The sequence below is a fragment of the Nicotiana tabacum genome, chromosome 11, assembly GCF_000715075.1.
Source record: "Nicotiana tabacum cultivar K326 chromosome 11, ASM71507v2, whole genome shotgun sequence".
Taxonomy (NCBI): domain Eukaryota; kingdom Viridiplantae; phylum Streptophyta; class Magnoliopsida; order Solanales; family Solanaceae; genus Nicotiana; species Nicotiana tabacum.
Genome location: NC_134090.1, coordinates 13,456,259 through 13,477,711, shown reverse-complemented (window position 1 = coordinate 13,477,711; position 21,453 = coordinate 13,456,259).

Here is a 21,453-nt window from a genome sequence, read left to right as displayed (position 1 = left end):
GACTCTCGAGTTCGATCACCCTTGACCAAAGATGTTTCAACTGACGTATGAACAGAGTAACAAGATAATTGTAGCTAGAAAATGACAATATATTGCTTTATGTTACGTAAAATTGATGTATTTTACAAATGATCAGACCCCCTTGATATAGTAGGGGAGTCCTACTTTTGATACAGTTCTATATGAGGTAAGAAATCTCATGATTAGCTAATTAATCGGCCTCTTCTTGATACGTGTCGGGATTTCCGCCGTGATCCTGGCCCGATTGCGGATATTTCGACTTTCCGTTATTTGGCTAGTTAAGTTTCCCTTGATCTTGCTCGGTCTCTATCTTGATCGGTCTCTGGGTCACGAACTCGATGATATAACTTTGCACCATGGTTCGATATAATATGAGGTCGAACCTTGACCTATCATATTCCAGTCTCGATTAGTCACACAAAGAGCGAGCCCGACTTTGACCGTACACAAAACCAAATAACATATTTAGTGTAATTAAATGTTAAATTGAGGTAAGAATAAACAATATCCTTGACATAGGAAGAAATTGTTCACATAAAAACACATGTCATGCATTTAATTTATTCTGGTTATCAATAAATGTGTGTAAGTAGTTCTTTTACTACAGAAAAACTAACATTGCTGACTATGTCCACTTAAGTAAGGAAATTTCGTTCATAAAATATTCAGAGATCAAATATAGTCTTTTTCAAAGTCGCTGAAATGATAAAAAGACATTATTTCTTTTTATGGGGATCAAATATATCCCAAAAGTCTGCATTATGTTATGTTTGAGAAATACGTTGCTTAAGCCCTCGAGTAATGAAGAATAATTCAGAAAGAAGAATCAAGAGAGCAAACATAATTGTACCGACAAAGATTCATCAATAAGAAAATTTCATATGTTTTTATAATCGCAGTTAATTTTTCGTATCTAGAAACTTTCTTACAAACACTAAGGTCATTTTCTGTTTTTTATTTTCTTAAACTAACGTCTTCGATCTAATTTTCTAGTTTTGAATAGAGAAAACTAACAAGAAGTTGTATACATAAAAAATATATGTCATGCATTTATTGATCTGGTTATTGAACGGGTGTAAGTTGTTCTTTTACTGTACAAAAACTAACGTTACTGATTATTTGAAATTAACTAATAGAAGGGGGTTCTACCTACCCATTAATTTCTTATTTTTCAATTAATCTTATCATAGGTCAAGATCTGATTGACTTGATTTTTCAAGCCAGAATATTGCTCTTTAAATGGGAATGACTCAATATGAATAATGAATTCGGACGTGAAACTACATGGGATACAAAATCTAAACATATTAATTGTCGACGAAGAGAATAGAAAGAGAAAATAAAATAATCAATCGTCCAAAGTTCCATGTTCTGACCAATGAATATGCGGATCTGCTAATTTATTCCAACAAATTATGAAGCACTTTTCGAATTCTGATAAAATATAATTTATTAAAATATTTACACATCTCAAACTTTAAGCATGCAAAGGTGCTGCCATATTGACAGCTAACATGCCTTTAAATTATTTAATCATTGAGTTACAATTCTTATCTTCAGCACAGGGTAAAGCAGTTGATAGCTCGAGTCTCATAACCTTGAGGTCGCGGATTGCAAATAACCAATCTCATATTAGTTCAATCTTTCAAAGTAGGGCATGCAGAAAAAGATAGTGAGACGATGGATTGTTCTACAAATAGCCGGCCAGATTTAATGTTTACTTTTTCTAATTGGTATATATAATCTATATATTATACATTCGTCGGCTATTTTTAGTTTAAGACATTAATTGGACGGCTATTTGGATAAATTCTTCTAATTTTTATAATTATTCCAAATCTTAAGCTACCTAATTGCTTCAATTTAGAGTGAAAAACCTAGCTAAGCTATCTGGTTTGATGTTGCGTAAGCTTGTCTTCTTTTATGATTGGCTAGCAAAAGGAGCGCTTTATCCTTAATGTAGGATTTTTCGGTGTGAATTCGAATTTAATCGGATCCAAATATAAATATTGGACACCGGATAAAAAATAATAAAGGAATTATCATTAGAGGCATGCATTCTATCTATTGAATTCATTGTGCTTTTTTTTTTCTCCTTCACCTTCAGACCGAATGTATTACTTATAATGTAATTTTTTTAATTTTAAGCAATTCGCTTAATCTTTTCTTTATCGAACTAATTCATTTATTAATAGGACAAACAATATTAAGATTAGTAGTTCATTAAAACTATAATGTAACCTTTGAAACAATTAACAAAAGTGATGTAACAAGGATGTGATGTGTGCCAAAGTTTCAATTATTTAGAGACCTCTACTTCTGCCTGTTTTGTTTTTTCTGTTTTCCTAGTACTTATCTTGAATGTGGTGGAAGGTTTTTCAGTACTTGAATTATTAATCATTACTTAGACTATAAAATTCCATTTTAAAACACTTCTTGCCCGATTTCTCTTCCTGAGAAGTTCAACAAGACTAAAATTTCCATTACATGTTGTGGAGACATATTATAATATTGAAAAATTATACAAATCATATCTATTAGTAATAAATTGAGAACGAAACTATCACTGTTTGAAATGGTAATTGGATAGCTAGATTTTGCGATAATTTAAGTCTGCGAAATGTCCACGTCAACAAACAGATTTAGTATAATTGCCAAAGAAGAATTAGTAGTGTCATTTGAATATACGCAATTAAGTAAAACACACGGAATTTAGTAGAACTTCTAAAGAAAAAGTAGTGTTATATATTTATTTATTTTCATCGTAGTGTTATATATCTTGATTTGGAGTGAGAGGCTGATTCAAAATTTTGGGCAAATGGATGCACTATTATAAAGAGATAAATCCAAAATATAAATTTTACAGGTTCAACATTTAGTTCTTACTATTGCACACATTATACTTTTGGAATTATAAGTTCAAAATTAATTTTTTAAATAAAAAATTTCTTACCTCTATATTTATAATTTGTGTTGAAAATATTGGGATATGTTGAACTTTATGGTGATAAAAAGTGACCCAAGACATGTCCATCTCCCGTGGGCGTCTAGTTCTAGGGGAAAAAGAACAACGAGATTGACACAACACATGCACTCACAATCTTACTTAGAGAGGTGCACCCGATAACAATTGTATCATATAATACTTTGAGCTTGGATGCACACACATATATAAGTATTTTTTAAAAAATATATAATATTACTATAAATGATTAGGATAATAATACAACATTTATTAATGCCTTTCCTTTCTTGAGTTGTAACTCATCAAGGACACATAGGATTCACCTTCCTTTGTAAAGCTCATAGGAGCTAGGTCTAATAGTGATATTGTTGGTGTAAGATTTTCTAATTTGGTGAAAAATGGTGATGATTTTTAGAGAAACATAAATGCAGAAGATGATAAAATGAAGATGTAGAACAGAGAAAGCAAAGCTCACGTTTCAGACAAGGAAGCTAAGTGTTTTCGGACTTTACAAGGAAAGAGTATATCTTGTAGACTAAATTAATCACCATCTTTCCTTATTGACTTGATGGATTAAATCATGAGCGTTCATGTGACAGAACCTATGAAGACTCTAGATAAATAAATTATACACGTGGGGATTTAGAATAATTTAAGCTGTAAATATTATTCTTGTATTTATCTTCATAGGTAGTTAGTTTGTTATACAATAACAAGGAGAAATTAGACAGGTGGACAAAGAGGAATACATAGGAATATTCTTTTCTTTATTTTAAACTGTATATATACTTGTACAAATCATTGAGAAAGATCATCAGAAGAAAGAATTTTTCTACAATTCACGTCTTCCGTTTACAATTTCATCATGGTATCAGAGCTTTAGAGCACGACTCTTTTAGCTCTTGCTTTCCTCTTCTTCATTTTTTTGAGACCTTTATATTTCCTTTTCAATGGATGACAAATCTATTTCTTCTTCAAGCATAGCCCAAGTCACAGATCTTGCTGGGACTGATGCTGGAAAAACTGCTATTGACCCCAGTCATTCCTTTTATCTCCATCCCTCAGATTCACTAGGAATGCTGCTTGTGAACACTGTTTTCGATGGAAAAGGGTATGGAGGCTGGCGCAGAGAGATACTTATTGCTTTATTAGCCAAAAATAAAGTTGGCTTCATTGATGGCTCCATTTCTCAACCTAAAACTTCCTCTGATTCCTTCAAATCATGGGCTCGCTGCAACGACATGGTGATATCTTGGTTGTTGGATGCACTCTCCAAAGAGATAGCAGAGAGTGTACTCTACTCTAAGATTTCTCAGCAGATCTGGAATGAGCTTGAGGAAAGGTTTGGCCAAAGCAATGGTCCTCAGGTCTATCACCTACAAAAACAAATCAGTGAGCTAGCTCAAGGGAACTTGGACATTGCAGGGTACTATACTAAGCTGAAGAGGCTCTGGGATAATCTTGACAACTTAGATACATGTCAACACTGTACTTGTGACTGCCATTGTGGTGACAAGGCCAACACCTTCAAATCTCAACAGGATGGTCGGCTTCTCCAATTCCTTATGGGACTGAATGACTCCTATTTTGGACCAAGAAGTATTCTGTTGATGCTTTCACCTCTACCCTTTGTGAACCATGCTTACTCTCTTCTTATCAGGATGAGAAAGGGAGGTCCAGATCTCACAACACCCTGGAGAAGTTGCCTTCTTAACTGTAAAACAACAATATGGTGGTCAAAAATTCAATTATGATAAGAAGGGATATGCAGATCTAAAGAAAAATACTCAGGGATATGGAGATGGAAGGAAGAATGCTCAGTTTTGTTCTTACTGTAAGAAATTGAATCACACAGTCGAAAATTGCTCAAGCTTATTGGGTTTCCAACTGATTTTAAATTTACTAAGAACAAAAAAATTGCACTTGGAGCCAAGAGAAATGATGTAATTAGCACTGATGACAATGGAGGACGGGGAGTGAATAGAGTAGATAAGACTATGACCCAGGATCAATTTCACAGTCTCTATCAGCTACTTCAGCATGTCAAAATTGGCACACAGGGGGAGCAAGTTTTTGAGGACATTGCAGCTGCGAATTGCGCTGGTATACCTGTGTCTATTCTCATTCTACTTCATTTCTTCTATCTTTAAACTCTGTTTCTTGAATTTTAGACTCAGGAGCTACAAAACACATGATCTCAGATCTGAGCCTTTTGTTTAATGTTACAGATCTTCCTAGACCCTTGTTTGTTACTCACTTACTCTCCCTAATTCTCCTAGAGTTTTGGTCAGACAATCAGGATGTGTGACCATCATGCCTGGTTTCACACTTACACATGTCTTATTTGTTCCAACTTTCAAATTCAATCTATTATCTGTTCACAAGTTATGCAAACAATTCAATTCTATCCTGGCATTTACCTCTCTTGGTGCTACTTTGCAATACCCCTTCAATGAAGAGGCCAGTGGTGTTATCACGACCCGGATTTTCCACTCTCGAGAGCTGTGATGGCGCCTACTGATGAAAGCTAGGCAAGCCAAATTATTCTAATTACTTAACCTTTTCCAGTTTTAAACCTTTATCAGTGATGAGTAGATATCATGTCAATAGCGAAAATAATTAAGCGGGAGATAAAATTTGATAATTAATCTTAATACAAGTTGCGGAAGTCTAAATACAACTCTACCCAGAATTTGGTGTCACAGCTTCACAGACGGTCTAAGAATACTACATACAAAGTCTGAAAGATAAAATACACACTGTTTCTGAAATGAGTAAAGGAAACAGGATAAAGGAAAGATAGGATGTGACGAGGCTAGGACCAGACTACCAAATAAACCTGTGCAGTTATATCATAAACAACAGAAATAAAAGCAGATAATTGCAATTAAAATTGGGCAGGGAAAACATGCTTCGGGGAATAATATATAACAACAGAATATCAAGAGAATATAAAGAAACCAAAATCCAATTACTAACATGGATAGGGAAAACAAATGCAGAGTTCACCTTCATTTCACATCTCGTTGCAGGAGTGCAACTCGATCCCATTTCATGTATCTCGTTGCAGGCGTGCAACCCGATCCCATTTCATATATCTCGTTGCAGGCATGCAACCCGATCCCATTTCACATATCTCGTTGCAGGCGTGCAACCCACTCCCATTTCATATATCTCGTTGCAGGCGTACAACCCGCTCTCATTTCACATATCTCGTTGGCATGCAACTCGCATCCATTTTATATATCTCGTTGCAGGCATGCAACCCGCTCTCATTTCACATATCTCGTTGCAGACATGCAATCCTATCCCATTTCATGTATCTCGTTGCAGGCGTGCAACCCGCTCCCATTTCACATATCTTGTTGCAGGCGTGCAACCGGCTCCCATTTCACATATCTTGTTGAGGCGTGCAGCCCGCTCCCATTTCTTTTATCAACCCCAATCACAAAATGGTCCTGACAAGGGAACAATAATATCAAAACAAACATTCCGGCAAGGGAACAATAATATGATAATAACATCCGGCAAGGGAACAATAATGATAATAATATCCCGGCAAGGGAACAGTAATGATAATAACATCCTGGCAAGGGAACAATAATGATAATAACATGTGAAGCGCAATAAACCACAATGGAGTTATAATAATTACAATACAAGACTCACGGGCATGTTTGACACCAACGTATAGATACTCGTCACCATCCCTATACGTCGTACACAATTAACACGTAGCAAATAAGACACGACTCCTAATCCCTCAAGCTAAGGTTAGACCAAACACTTACCTCGATGGCACGAACATAATTCAAACCTTTACTATCGCTTTACCTCTTGATTCCACCACCAATTCGCTCGTATTTAGCCACAAGTTACTTAATTACATCAATAAATGTTAAATGAATACATTCCAATGCATGAAAATAAGTTTCCCAAAGTTTTAACCAAAAAGTCAAAAATCGCCCCCGAGTCCACATGGTCAAAACTCGAGGTTCGAACCAAAACTCGATTACCCATTCCCTTACGAACCCACATATATAATTTGTTTTGAAATCGGACCTCAAATCGAGGGAAAAACCTAGGTTCTACTCAAAACACCCAATTTCCCCCACGAAAATCATTGATTTTGAGTTGAAATCATGTGAAAAGATGTTAATGATTGAAGGAAACGAGTTAAAATTGACCTACAATCGATTTAGAAGAAGAGTTGTCTTTGAAAAATCGCCCAAGAGTGTTTTGGTTTTGAAAGAGCGTGAAAAATAAAGATTTTTGGCTAAATTATAAAATTGCAGGTTGCAGATATGGGAATTGCGACCAGGGTTCGCAATTGCGAACCCGGACTTCTGCTAAGTTCGCATTTGCGAATGCAATGTCGCATTTGCGACTGAAGTCTCGCATTTGCGACCAAGGGGGATTCCAGGCAGTTGTCGCATTTGCGACAGTCACTTCGCATTTGCGAAGAAGGCAGCCAGACCACATCTCGCATTTGCGAGCTCGCATTTGCGAGAATGCGAAGCCTGCAAGCCTGTAGCATACCAGCAATTCCCTAAGTTAAAATTTTAATCTGTGGCCTATTCAAAACTCACCCGAGCCCTCGGGGCTCCAAACAAAACATGCACACCAAACTAAAAACATTATACAGACTCGCTTGTGCATTCAAATCACTAAAATAACATTAACAACTATGAATTTAGCATCAAAGTCATGAAATTTCTTAAGAACTTCAAATTTTCCACTTTTTTCAAAAACGATCTGATTCACGTCGTTTCAAGTCCGTTTCTTATCAAACCTCACAAACTTATCTTAAATCACATATAAGACCTGTACCGGGCGTCGGAACTAAAATACGGTCTCAATACCATCAAGTTTTAAACACTTTTCATTTCCAAAACTCATAAATAATTTCAGAAAATAATTTTCTTTAAAAATTCATTTCTCAGGCTTGGGACCTCGAAATTCGATTCCGGGCATACGCCCAATCCCATATTTTCCTACGGACCCTTCGGGACCGTCAAATTACGGGTCCGCGTCCGTTTACCCAAAATATTGACCGAAGTCAAATTAATTCATTTTAAAGTCAAAATTCAACATTTTTCACATAATGGCTTTTCAGCTACGTGCCCGGACTGCGCACGCAAATCGAGGTGATATTGAAAGAGGTTTTTAAGACCCTAGAATGCAGAATCATTTCTAAAACAAGTGATGACCTAAAAGGTCATCACAGGTGCTTGGTAAGCTAAATCAGGGATTATATCTGTTGCATACAATCAGACCACCTCAAGTCAAGTCAAGCCTAGAGGTGAAGTTAATCGTAGTAATAGGGTCACTAATAGTTCTCTTTCCAAGAATATTGTTAGCAATCAATTTTCAAATTCTAGTTTATTTTTAGGAGATGTTATTACTGATGTAAGCCTTTGGCACAACAGATTGGATCATATCCCATTTTCTAATAGGAGAAATATTCCTTCTATCTCTTGTTCTAATAGTTCTCCTGATATTTTGCCTTGTGATGTTTGTGCTAAAGCTAGACAAACTAAATTACCCTTTTCCCACTATTTCCATTTCTTCTAAGAAAATCTTTGATCTAATTCATGTGGATACTTGGGGGTCTTATAAACACAGACTCATGATGGGTTCATGTATTTTTTGACCATAGTAGATGATTATAACAGAGGGACTTGGACTTTTCTTCTTAGTACTAAGTCCAATGCTTTCACAATTCTTAAACAGTTTATTAGCATGATAGAAAGATAGTTTCAATCCAAAATAAAAGTCATCAGATCTGATAATGCTTTAGAACTTGGAAACAGTCACCAAACCTCACAGTTTCTTTCTTCACAGGGTATTGTATATCAAACTAGTTGTGTCTCCTCTCACCAACAAAATGGTGTTGTTGAGAGAAAACATAGGCACATACTTGAAATATGTAGAGCTCTTCTTTACCAGTCAAATTTACCAGTTCAATTTTGGGAAGAATTCTTGTTAACGGCCATTTTTTTAATAAATAGGTTCCCTTCTAAGATACTGAGAATGAAAACTCCCTATGAAGTACTCTATGGAAAACCTCCCTCTTATGACTATCTAAAAAGTTTTGAATGCCTCTGTTATGCTTCTACCCTGCTAGTACATAGATCCAAGTTGGATCCTAGGGCTATCAAGTGCATATTTTTGGGGTATCCTTTTGGGGAAAAGGGCTATAAATTGCTCAACTTGGAAACTAAGAAAATTTTTGTTTCCAGAGATGTGGTGTTTCATGAGATTGTATTCCCTTTTTCTTCTACTAGTTCTCCAATTCACATTTTCCCTACTAAAACCTTGGCACATGTACCTGCACATCCAGTGAATCTTCATACACTTCCAACTTCCTTACCTTCTACCATTCAAAACTCTTATCCTCCTGATACTCCAACACTCTCCAGGACACCCCAGTACTCTTCAGGTTTCCCTCTACACACCCCTTCTAAATCTAAGACACCCATATCACCAGTGGCCTCTACATCTCATCCTTCCTTAGGACATTTATAACAGGTTCCTACACCTATCCCTTTAGTTTTCCCCCTCTTACTTCAGAACCCGTACTTACAAGATCAACTAGAGAACATCATCTTCCAAATTATTTGTCTGATAATGTTTGTAATACAGTTTTCTTGACTGACCTCACTCCAAATTGTTTTTCTTAACCTGTGTCTCCTACTGTGTTGCCATTTTCTGCTCTAACTCCTTCTAATCAGTCTCTTTTAAATGGAATTTCCTATGTTTCTGAACCTACCACATATTCTCAAGCTTCCTTAAACCCATGCTGGCAAGAAGCAAAGTAAAAAAGAATTTGTAGCTTTGGAATCTAACAACTTGGGAGGGTGTGGAACTGCCTAAAGACAAGAAAGCCTTAGCATGTAAATGGGTCTATAAGGTAAAATACAAGCAGGATGGTTCAGTTGAAAGGTTCAAGGCTCATCTCTTTGTCTTTTGTTCCTTTAATTGTTCAAATTGCGGATGTATTCACAAAACCCCTTTCTGGACCTAACCATCGATCTGCTTTGGGCAAGTTGGGGGTTGTTCCTCCACCCTCCAACTTGAGGGGGATGTTGGTGTAAGGTTTTCTAATTTGGTGAAGAATGGTGGTGATTTTCAGAGAAACATAAATGCAGAAGATAATAAAATGAAGATGAAGAACAGAGAAAGCAAAGCTCACGTTTCAGACAAGGAAGCTAAGTGTTTTCGGACTTTACAAGGAAAAAGTATATCTTGTGGACTAAATTAATCACCACCTTTCATTATTGACTTGATGTATTAAATTATGAGCGCCCATGTGGCAGAACCTATGAAGAGTCTAGATAAACAAATTGTACACGTGGGGACTTAGAATAATTTAAGTTGTAAATATTATTCTTGTATTTATCTTCATAGGTAGTTAGTTTGTTATACAATAACAAGTAAAAATTAGACATGTGGACAAATAGGAATACATAGGAATATTCTTTTCTTTATTTTTACTGTATATATACTTGTACAAATCATTGAGAAAGATCATCAAAAGAAAGAATTTTTCTACAATTCACGTCTTTCATTTACAATTTCATCAGATATAGCTATGGAGGAGCAAGATACTAGCGAATTTGAGCTAAGTGTGATGACCCGCCATGTCATCATGCCACATAGGCACCATTTGGCATATATTAATGCCCTGTGGAAGCTTACATAAGAAGAAGTCTAGCATTTGTGAGAAGATTCTAGAGAGGTATGGACATTTCCTTAGGAAGAACCTAGATCATTATGGATTTGCTAAGAAAGTTCTTGGAATCTTCTAGGCTTGTAGAGAATTTTAGAGAAAGCCCTTATCTTGTAAATATCAAGGACTTGTATAATAATTAATATTTACATACTAGCCCCTAGAAGACTAGTATATAAAGGGGTCCATTCATTTATAATTCATGGAGCAAATAATTCAAGTTCTCTCTAATACAAAGCTTCCTTAAACAATTCTCTTGTGTTCTTTCTTCCATTTTCTTAGCGATCTTGAAGGTAGTAAGGCTGACTTGGCATAGCAAGAACATGAGCAAGTTGTGCAAGATCGTGAGCGAGTTATCAAGTGTCGCACGTGTACTTAGTTAACAACTAAAGACGTGACAACGTGGTATCAGAGCGAAAGTTTCAACTAAGGGAATGCGAACGGCAGAGAAATTAACGCTGTCAACACCCAAGCCAACGTCATCCAAGATGTTGCTGGCAAGAGCGGTCGTAGCAAAAAGAGAAGTGCCACCAACAGGAGCCAAGAGGTGCCACTTGAGGTTGTGTCGAACGAAGAGCTTACATCCCAAGAACCATCTGTCACTAAGCTGAGCGAGGATGAAGTGGAGGTCCTTCCAAAGGACGTTTCGCTCGGTAAAGAGTGGGTGATGAAGATGAACGCGAGGATGGACGTCGTGGAGATCTTTGGCCAATGCTTGGGGAAGGTGGAGGGCACCCTTAACGTTCTTGAGGGGCACACTCTTGAAGAGATTGAGAGTATTCGAAATGACTTGGAGGGATGTAAACAGACTGAGATGGAACTAAGGTAAACCATCACTGCCTTAGAGTGCAGACTCATGGAGGCTTTGAGTACTATCGATGTTATGAAGGCAAAGATAGAGTCACTCGAGGAGCATGTCAATACTGGTGTGACCGAGATAGCCAGCAATGTTGTGGTAATGAGGGAGGCCAAGATCGAGGCTCCCAAACCCCTGATGTTTAAAGGTGTTTGTGATGCACAAGAAGTGGAAAATTTCCTTTGGCACTTGGAGAACTACTTCAAGCACGGCAAAGTGAGGGACGACGAGGCCAAGATCAACACTTTGGTATTGTACTCTCAGAGACTGCCATGCTATGGTGGAGAAGGAAGATGGTCAATGTGGATAAAGGTCTATGTACTATTAGCACATAGGATCGGTTCAAAGCGGAGTTCAATCGACAGTTCTTTCCAAACAATGTCTCGTACGAGGCAAGGCGCAACTTAGAGAATTGAATCAAATAGGGAGCATACGTAACTATGTCAAGGAGTTCACTACCCTTATGCTTCAAATCCCCAACCTGACCAATGATGACTTGTTGTTCCATTTCATGGACAGGTTGCAAAATTAGGCTAAGCAGGAGTTGCAACGCCGACAAGTCACTGATATAGACCAATCCATAGTGGAGGCTGAATCATTAAAGGATTTCAGGCATGACAAGCACGACAAAGGCAGTGTCAAGGAGTCAAAGGTTAACAATGCCAAAGGTGGAGGAGACCGTGGCAAAGTCAAGGAGATACAACAACAATACTCCAAGACTCAAGATTTCAAAAAGTCCAGTGGTCGTCAGGGCTATGCCGAGAAGAAGGCGCAGGTCGAGAAGAAAGGATGCTCTATATGCAGAGGGCCACATGGCTTCAGGAATTATCCTGACCTCAAGAGCCTAAGTGCCATGGTACGTGAGCGAAAGGAGCAACCACAAGGAGAGAGTCCGGGAACTGCCCAGTTGGGTATGATCGGATTATGTGGTGCTGTCACAAAGCAAGCTATCCAACCTACCGAGAATGGCAATCAGTACGTGGATCTCACCATCAACAACAAGCTCGCTCGTGCAATGGTGGATACTAGAGCAACTCATAATTTCATGACTGAGGCTGCCGCAAAGAGACTAGAATTGAAGCTTGCTTCAACCAACTCTCGCACCAAGACCGTGAATGCCGAGATACAAAATGCTCATGGGGTGGCTTATGGAGTTGGTGTCAAATTGGGAACTTGTAAATGTATGACAAACTTTATTGTAACCGCAATGGATATCTTTGACATCATACTGGGGCAAGAGTTCTTTAGACATTGTCATACTTTAATCGACCCCTACCTCCAACGTCTCTTAGTTATGGAGCGACAAGGAGCTTGCATGGTACCTACAGTGACTATGCCACACGGACAGATCCAAGCACAACTCTCAGCTATGCAGGTTGTCAAGGGGATTAATAAGGGGGAGCCAACGTTCGTGGCAACCATTGCAATTCTAGAGCAAGACAAAAAATTTCAAGAGACAGTGTCGCCTTGCATAGAGAAGTTGCTTTAAGGAAAACAAAGATGTCATGCCCGAGGAGTTGCCTAAGCACTTGCCGCCCAAGCGAGAGGTGGATCACAAGATTGAGTTGGAGCCAGGGGCTAAGCCACCCACATTTGCCACATATCGTATGGCACCTCCTGAGCTAGAGGAGCTCAGGAAACAATTGAAGGAGCTGCTAAATGCTGGTCACATTCGCCCATCAAAGGCACCTTTTGGCGCACCAGTATTGCTCCAGAAGAAGAAGGATGGATCGTTGCGTTTGTGCATAGACTACCGATCACTTAATAAGGTCACCGTGAAGAATAAGTACCCAATCCCGCTCATTGTTGACTTGTTTGATAGAGTTGGGCAAGCCAAGTACTTTACCAAGGTAGATCTTCGAAAGGGCTACTACCCGGTTCACATTGCGGAAGGGAATGAGCCAAAGACAGCATGTGTGACGAGATATAAAGACTTTGAGTGGTTGGTGATGCCCTTCGGCTTAACCAATGCACCGGCCATATTTTGCACCCTTATGAACAAGATTTTTCATCCCTACCTTGATCAGTTCGTGGTAGTCTACCTAGATGACATAGTCATATACAACAACACCTTGGAGGAACACATGGAGCACTTAAGGAAGGTTTTCCAAGTCTTGCGGGAAAACGAGCTATACATCAAGAGAGAGAAGTGCGAGTTTGCACAATCAAAGGTGCACTTCTTAGGCCATGTCATTAGCAATGGCGAGCTATGCATGGATGAGGATAAGGTACGTGTTATCCAGGAGTGGGAGGCACCTATAAACTTAACTGAGTTGAGATCCTTCCTTGGCCTTGTTAATTACTATCATCGGTTCATCAGTAGATACTCAGCAAAGGCCGCACCATTGACTGAGTTGCTAAAGAAGAACAAGCCATGGGTTTGGACGGAGCATTGTCAAAAGGCGTTTGAAGGCCTTAAGGCAGCTGTAATAGAGGAGCCAGTCTTGGCATTACCTGACTTTGCCAAGACTTTGAGGTGCACACAGATGCTTCAGACTTTGCCATTGGGATGTCCTGATGCAGGATAAGCATCCCATAGCATTTGAGAGCCGCAAGTTAAATGAGACGGGGCGGCATTACACGGTACAAGAGAAGGAAATGACTGCCATTGTGCATTGCCTTCATACATGGAGACATTATCTGCTCGGGTCGAGGTTCGTGGTCAAGACTGATAATGTGGCTACTAGCTACTTTCAGACACAGAAGAAGCTCACACCAAAGCAAGCTAGGTGGCAGGATTTCTTGGCCGAGTTTGATTATGCGCTGGAGTATAAGCCTAGCAAAGGTAACATTGTAGCCGATGCCTTGAGCCAGAAAGCCGAGCTTGCTGCAATCACTTCAGCGAGATGGGATATTCGAGAGGCTATAGAAGAAGGCATGCAACATGATCCAGCAGCCAAACAACTTATTGAGTTAGCCAACCAGGGCAAGACGAGACGTTTTTGGGTAGAAGACGACATATTGCTTACCACGGGTCGGCGGGTCTATGTGCCTAAGTTTGGAGACATTAGACGGCGGATCATAAGGGAGAGTCATGATACAATGCGGGCTGGTCATCCAGGCCAACACCAGGGCCTTGGTTGAGTTAGTCTACTATTGGCCACGCATGCGAGATGATATAGAATGTTATATGCAGACTTGTCTTGTATATCAGTAGGACAAGGTTGAGCAACAACAGCCCGTAGGACTTTTGGAGCCACTACCAGTTGCAGAGCGTCCATGGGAGAGCGCGACTATGGACTTTATCACTTGCCTACCAAGGTCCGACGGTTATGGTACTATTATGGTGGTCGTGGATAGATTTTCCAAATATTCCACCTTCATGCCCGCCTTACCAGGTTACACAGCCAAGGAAGCCGCCAAGCTATTCTTTAAGAACGTGGTAAAGTATTGGGGCTTACCAAGGCATATAATCAGTGATTGAGACCCTCGCTTTACTGGAAACTTTTGGAGAGAGTTGTTTGATATACTTGGTACGGAGCTACACTTTTCTACTAGTTTCCACCCACAGACGGATGGACAAACAGAATGAGTCAATGCCTTACTAGAATGCTACTTGAGGCATTATGTAAGTGCGCATCAGAAAGATTGGGCAAGGCTCCTAGACATCGCCCAATTCTCTTATAACTTGCAGCGGAGTGAGTCCACGGGACGAACACCATTTGAGCTAGCCACAGGCCAACAACCACAAACTCCACATTCCTTACCAGCCGCATTCGGGGGAAAGAGTTTGAGGGCTTATCATATAGCCAAAGGATGGGAGAAACAGCTCGACATTGCTAAGTCCTACTTGGATAAGGCAGCTAAGAAGATGAAGAAGTTTGCGGACCGTAAACGACGTCCCACAGACTATAGAGTTGGGGATATGATCATGGTGAAGTTCAACCCAAGACAGTTCAAGGCATTACGGGGCATGCATCAAAATCTGATTCGCAAGTACGAGGGGCCATTTAAGATCGTCGCCAAGGTAGGCAAGATCTCATACAAGCTTGACATGCCATCGTATCTTAAGATCTACCCTGTCTTCATGCCAGCTTGCTTAAGCCATATCATGAAGATAAGGATGATCCGAGTAGGGGCCTATCAAGTCGAGCGCCAATGATTATCACCGCCTCGCATGATCGGGAGATTGAGGCTATTATAGATTACCAGGCCAGGCAAAAACAAGGGCAAAAAGCCACTGCTATGTTCCTCGTCCATTAGAAAGGGCAATCACCGGAGGAGGCCACGTGGGAACGATATGAAGACTTGTGGCAATTCAAAGATAAGATCCGAGAGTTTATGCAGCAGCATTGTGCCGCGGTTGTCGCAATATTGGGTGGGGGAGAGTGTGATGACCCGCTATATCATCATGCCACATAGGCGCCATTTGGCATATATTAATGTCATGTGGAAGCTTACATAAGAAGAAGTCTAGCATTTGTGAGAAGATTCTAGAGAGGTATGGACATTTCCTTAGGAAGAACCTAGATTGTTATGGATTTGCTAAGAAAGTCCTTGGAATCTTCTAGGCTTGTAGAGAATTCTAGAGAAAGCCCTTATCTTGTAAATATCAAGGACTTGTATAATAATTAATATTTACACACTAGCCCCTAGGAGACTAGTATATAAAGGGGGACACTCATTTGTAATTCACCAAGAAAACAATTTAAGTTCTTTCTAATACAAAGATTCCTTGAACAATTCTCTTCTGTTCTTTCTTCCATTCTCTTAGCGATCTTGAAGGTAGTAAGACTGACTTGGCATAGCAAGAACGTGAGCAAGTTGTGCAAGATCGTGAGCGAGTTGTTAAGTGTCACACGTATACTTAGTTAACAACTAAGGACGTGACATAAGGGTCCATCAGAGATACCTTATTTATCTCTGTGTGTTAATGGTAAGGTCGGCATACACATTATTTTTTTCAGATCCCGCACTGTGAATATACTGGGCATATTATTATTATTATTATTGATCTAGGGAAAGGAACATGAGTTCACGCGCCCTATGAATTCTCACTATTTTAAATTTACCTTCATTTTTCTCGTCTAATTCTCCTATGTAATAGGAAAAAAATATTGTATCATAGTGAAGTTATTCATATCTTTAGATGAGAGTTCAAAAAGATAATATTGGAGAGTTTCAAATTTTAGAAACAAACATGATAAAACAGGACTTGTGATGTGACAAAGAACTTGTTCCACCTACCCATAGTAATCCCTAAGAGGCTAAGATCCAATAACAGAATAAATTTGTCGTTTTTCTTTTAATTTTATTATAGGGTCAAGATCTAGTTGATTTTTATGTTTGATCTTACAAAGGGATGAGTAATGAATTTGGACAGGATACAACGTGGAGTACAATAAATGAGAACAACTAAATTTCGGTAGTACTACTTCTTTTTCTACACGACAATAAGATGAATCTAGACATCAAACGATAATAATTGTCCATTTGTACGTGGATGCGGAGAGTCGATAAAGAAAATTAATCATTCAAATTTCCAATTTCTGACATTTGGGATTCGAAGATCTGCTGAAATAGACCAACAATTTGCGAAACATTTAAATAATAATAATCTCTTTTGATCAACTTTAATTAATTTTTTGGCCTTTTTTATGGTCCACAATATTTAATTTTTCAGATATCAAGAAGGAATAACTTCTTTTTTCCAAAGTTACCCTTGGAGTAAAGAGTCTTGGAGTATTTATTATATTTTCAATAAATAAATTTAGATTAATATGACCAATTTTATTATTAATTAATGATTAAAATGAATTCTTTAGTATGTGTAAAAAATGGTCAAAAAATTAATTAATTAATAATAATGCTCTGATTTTTTTTTCGTGAGTTGTTCATTAAAATATTCCCAGATCTCAAACTTAGATGATAGGTCAAAGTCGTCTGCCGTGACAGGTAACATGACATTGCATTATTAAATTATACACGATTATATCAACACGAATAATAATTTATTTACAGTTTCATCAATAGTTTTTTTTTATATCGACAAAGTAAAAAAGATTATAATATTATAGTAATTTAACGTGATATAAGTGGAGTTAGAAATTGATACCAAGGGGATTTAACAAAAAAATTAAAATGTCACAACTGTGATTTGAATATGTGATCTAAAGTAATTTTTGAGTCGTACACTAGAATTTTTTTCCCTCATTTTAAGGGAATTCAATAATTCATATATAGCAGATGGGTTCATTTTTTGCCTTATTTGCACAGTATAATTTTGTGGCAAATAAAATTCAGTTAAACCCCTTATTTCAACGTAGCTCAGCCTCTGATAACAAGTTATTGCTCTATCTTTTATATCGCCATATATACTTATTGTGAAAAGTTAAATATTGTTGCATATCGATTTAATTTGATAGTAAAATTAATGTAAAATTTTATGCACAAAACTTAAATTTTAGTGTAAATATATCCGTACATGTTAGACCACCAAAGGTTATAGTGGATAGTAAATGTCCCTTAATCTTTAATCCAAAGACTTGGATTCCAGAGGCCTTTATTAGAACACATTTTTTTCCCAAAATATAATTTTTTGGCACGAATCTAAATTATTCGAGCTTCGGAAAAATATTGAGAATACTTTATATATATATATATACCCCACATGTTGGGACATAGGGTATGAGGACGACTGTGTTTGATTTGGACTAATGCAGCTTGTCCAAGTCATCATGGGCCCCATTTTAAACAAGTTGTCCATATGTTTTGCACTATATTTCTGATCTCTGCGATTGTCATATAGTTTTGTCACCTCCCAAATTATTTTCCTTTTCTGAATATTGAACAAAATTTTATACCATTTTGATTTTATTTTATGTGATACTATTATTATTAAAAAAATCAAAAATATTTTTTTTACAATGTTTTTAAAATATTTTGAATTTTTTAACTATAAGTCTATAGTACTTCTGCTACGTAGTTTTTAAAATTCTAATATGTTTGTCGATAAATTTAAGAATTCTATGTGTAAATTTACACTGAAAATTAAATTGTGGGACCCTCATAATCTAAAATTAAGTTGTTTAATGCTACTGTTAATGAAAACATATTTCTAGTTTTTTAATTAAGTCTAACATATTTTTTAAAGGGTGCCATTTTTGCTCTCAGCGAACTCAATGATAATACTACAATAAAATATAAAAAATAGAAATCATAACCGACAATAGATTAACAATTTGTTTTTTCCCACTAGATATATAAGGTTTTAAAGAGGAAGAATTATCTTAATTATATTCCCACCGTTGATAAGTCAAATTTGTCCTAATATCTTTTTAAAAATGTAAGTATTATAGCACTTGGTTGTCATGTTGGTTACAGTGAGGCAAAACTGCGGCTTAAAGTTGCATGTTACAATTTAATTTATAAATCTCCAAAAATAAAAGGCTAGCAAATTCACTATTTTGGATTAATTGTCATTCTCTTCTAACTAAATAATTCAACTTGTGTTAAAATAGATAGCCACTTGAGATTTTTTCAAATAAAAAACCCCACCCATCTATCCAATAATTTATACTATCTCTACACAGTTAAATAATGGAGTATGATCACATAAAATATAAACAAGAGAGTACTAAGTAAAACTTGTCTTCATAGAGTTGTTTGGTATATGAAATAAGAAAAATAATCCCGCTTTATCTCATGTTTTGTTTGGGTATTAGTTAATTTTGAGATAACTTTTACACTAAAATGGTGAGATTAGTTATCCTATATAAAAGATGAGATAACTAATTCCATGGAATATCACAACCCATGGGATATCCTGAGATATCTCACTATTGTACCAAACGACTCCTTAGGGTTCGTTTGGTTGGGAAATAAGTTATCTCATGATTAATTATCCCGGGATTAGTGTCCTGAGATTAGTTATTTCACCCTCCTATAAGGATAAAAAACACTACAATTCCGAGATTAGTTATACTACCATTTTATCCTAACCAAATATAGGATAAAATTCATCTTAAATTTAACTCCCAAGATTAATTATCCCTTATCCTTTGTACCAAACGAACCCCTATGAGTCGTTTGCTATGAGGTATAAGTAGATATAGTGCTGGTATAAAAATTAATATCACCTTAATACTTTGTTTGGTTACAAACCCGGTATAAGTTATCGCGGGATTAAAATTAGTATCGGGATAACTTATACCTTCTTATTAGAAATTATGCAATTGTCATTTTTAATACAACATACCAAACATTGGGTAAAAAATATTACTAGGATAACTAATCGCAGCATAACTTATCACAGCATAACTTATCCGGGCATAAGCCGTATTCAAACCAAACGACCCCTTAGTGTATGGTTTATACTAGGGCTGGGCATAATTTGGTAAATACCGAATTACCGTACCGAAACCGAAAATTTTAATATTTGGTATACGGTATTTTGGTATGGTATTTGGTTTAAGTTTTTTAAAAAATTGATATTAGGTATGGTATTTGGTATTTTAAAATAAAATACCAAAATACCGATACCATACCGAAATATATTTTATATTACACAAAACACATATTATCAATTATAATATAAATATAAAAAAATCTAAAATTTTACTTTCCTTTATTCTCAAAGTTCATCAATTAACTCTAAACAAGTAACAAGACATTTCTAATGATCAAATATTCTTTTATGTACTTTTTTTCTATTTGGATCGATATTTGCTAGTTTTGGACAAAAGTTTTGTTAACAAATATTTTTAATTCTGTATTTTTGTACTTTAATTAAAATATTAGAGTGTATGGCTCTATGCACTAGTTAGTATTCAAACCGAATAAACCGAAGTTACCGAACCGAATAAATCGAAAGGAGAAAAACCGAATCATACCGAATTTAATTAGGTGCGTACGGTATTGGTATAGGATTTTAAGAAACTGAATACCGAAAATATCGAACCGACATATCTAAATACCGTACCGTACCGACCGACGAACACCCCTAGTTTATACTTCAATAGCTACGAGCTACAGATATTTGTATTGGCATTAGTCATTACCGTGATCAGCTGCTACAATACTGTAAAAATACGAATATTCTTTCATAAGAGAAGAGCTTATTCTCCGACATCAATTTAGTCATGTGCGCATAAAGTAGAAGAATTTACACGGCCAGGTTAAATTAACAACAACAAATAACTATCATATAAAATTTGATATGAGAACTAGAATTATAGCTAGCATAATAACCTTTACAGGTGATTCCTCGCCTTGTGAAATTACATTGAGTTTATTATTGTTATTATAACCTTTACAATTGATTAAATAGCACAAATATATAACTTAAATTCCTATTTAAAACATAAATAATCAATATAGGCAAGAATAAAGGTGCCGCCTAGAGGTCTTCGATTCAAATTCCAATGGATGCAAGTGATTTCTTCCCATCTGTCCTACGTGCATACAAACAAATCAACCTAGCAAGGGGTGGAGCTAGGGGGCAGCAAGGGCCAAACCTCTTTCGCCTAATATACAAGGTCTTTTTTTGTATATAAATAGTAGATGTTCGAACTCTCTTAACTTTTTTTTTATGTATTTAAATTATTGTATATTAAATTCCCTCAAAAAAAATTCTGGCTCCGCGACTAAATATAGGTTAGGATTTTTAACACGTAATTAATTCTCTTTGTTTTCTTGATAACATGAAAGATAAGACGCAATACTTATTAGTCATGTGCAATCTATACTCTGTGTCATCATCTTTGAACATACTTATAGCTTGTTTGGCCAAGTTTTTTTGGGGCCAAAAGTATTTTTGGCCAAAAATTGAGGTGTTTGGCCAAATTTTTGGAAGGAAAAAAAGTGCTTTTGAGGAGAAACGGAAGCAGTTTTGGAGGAGCAGAAAAAAATAGTTTCTCTCCAAAAGCACTTTTCTGAGAA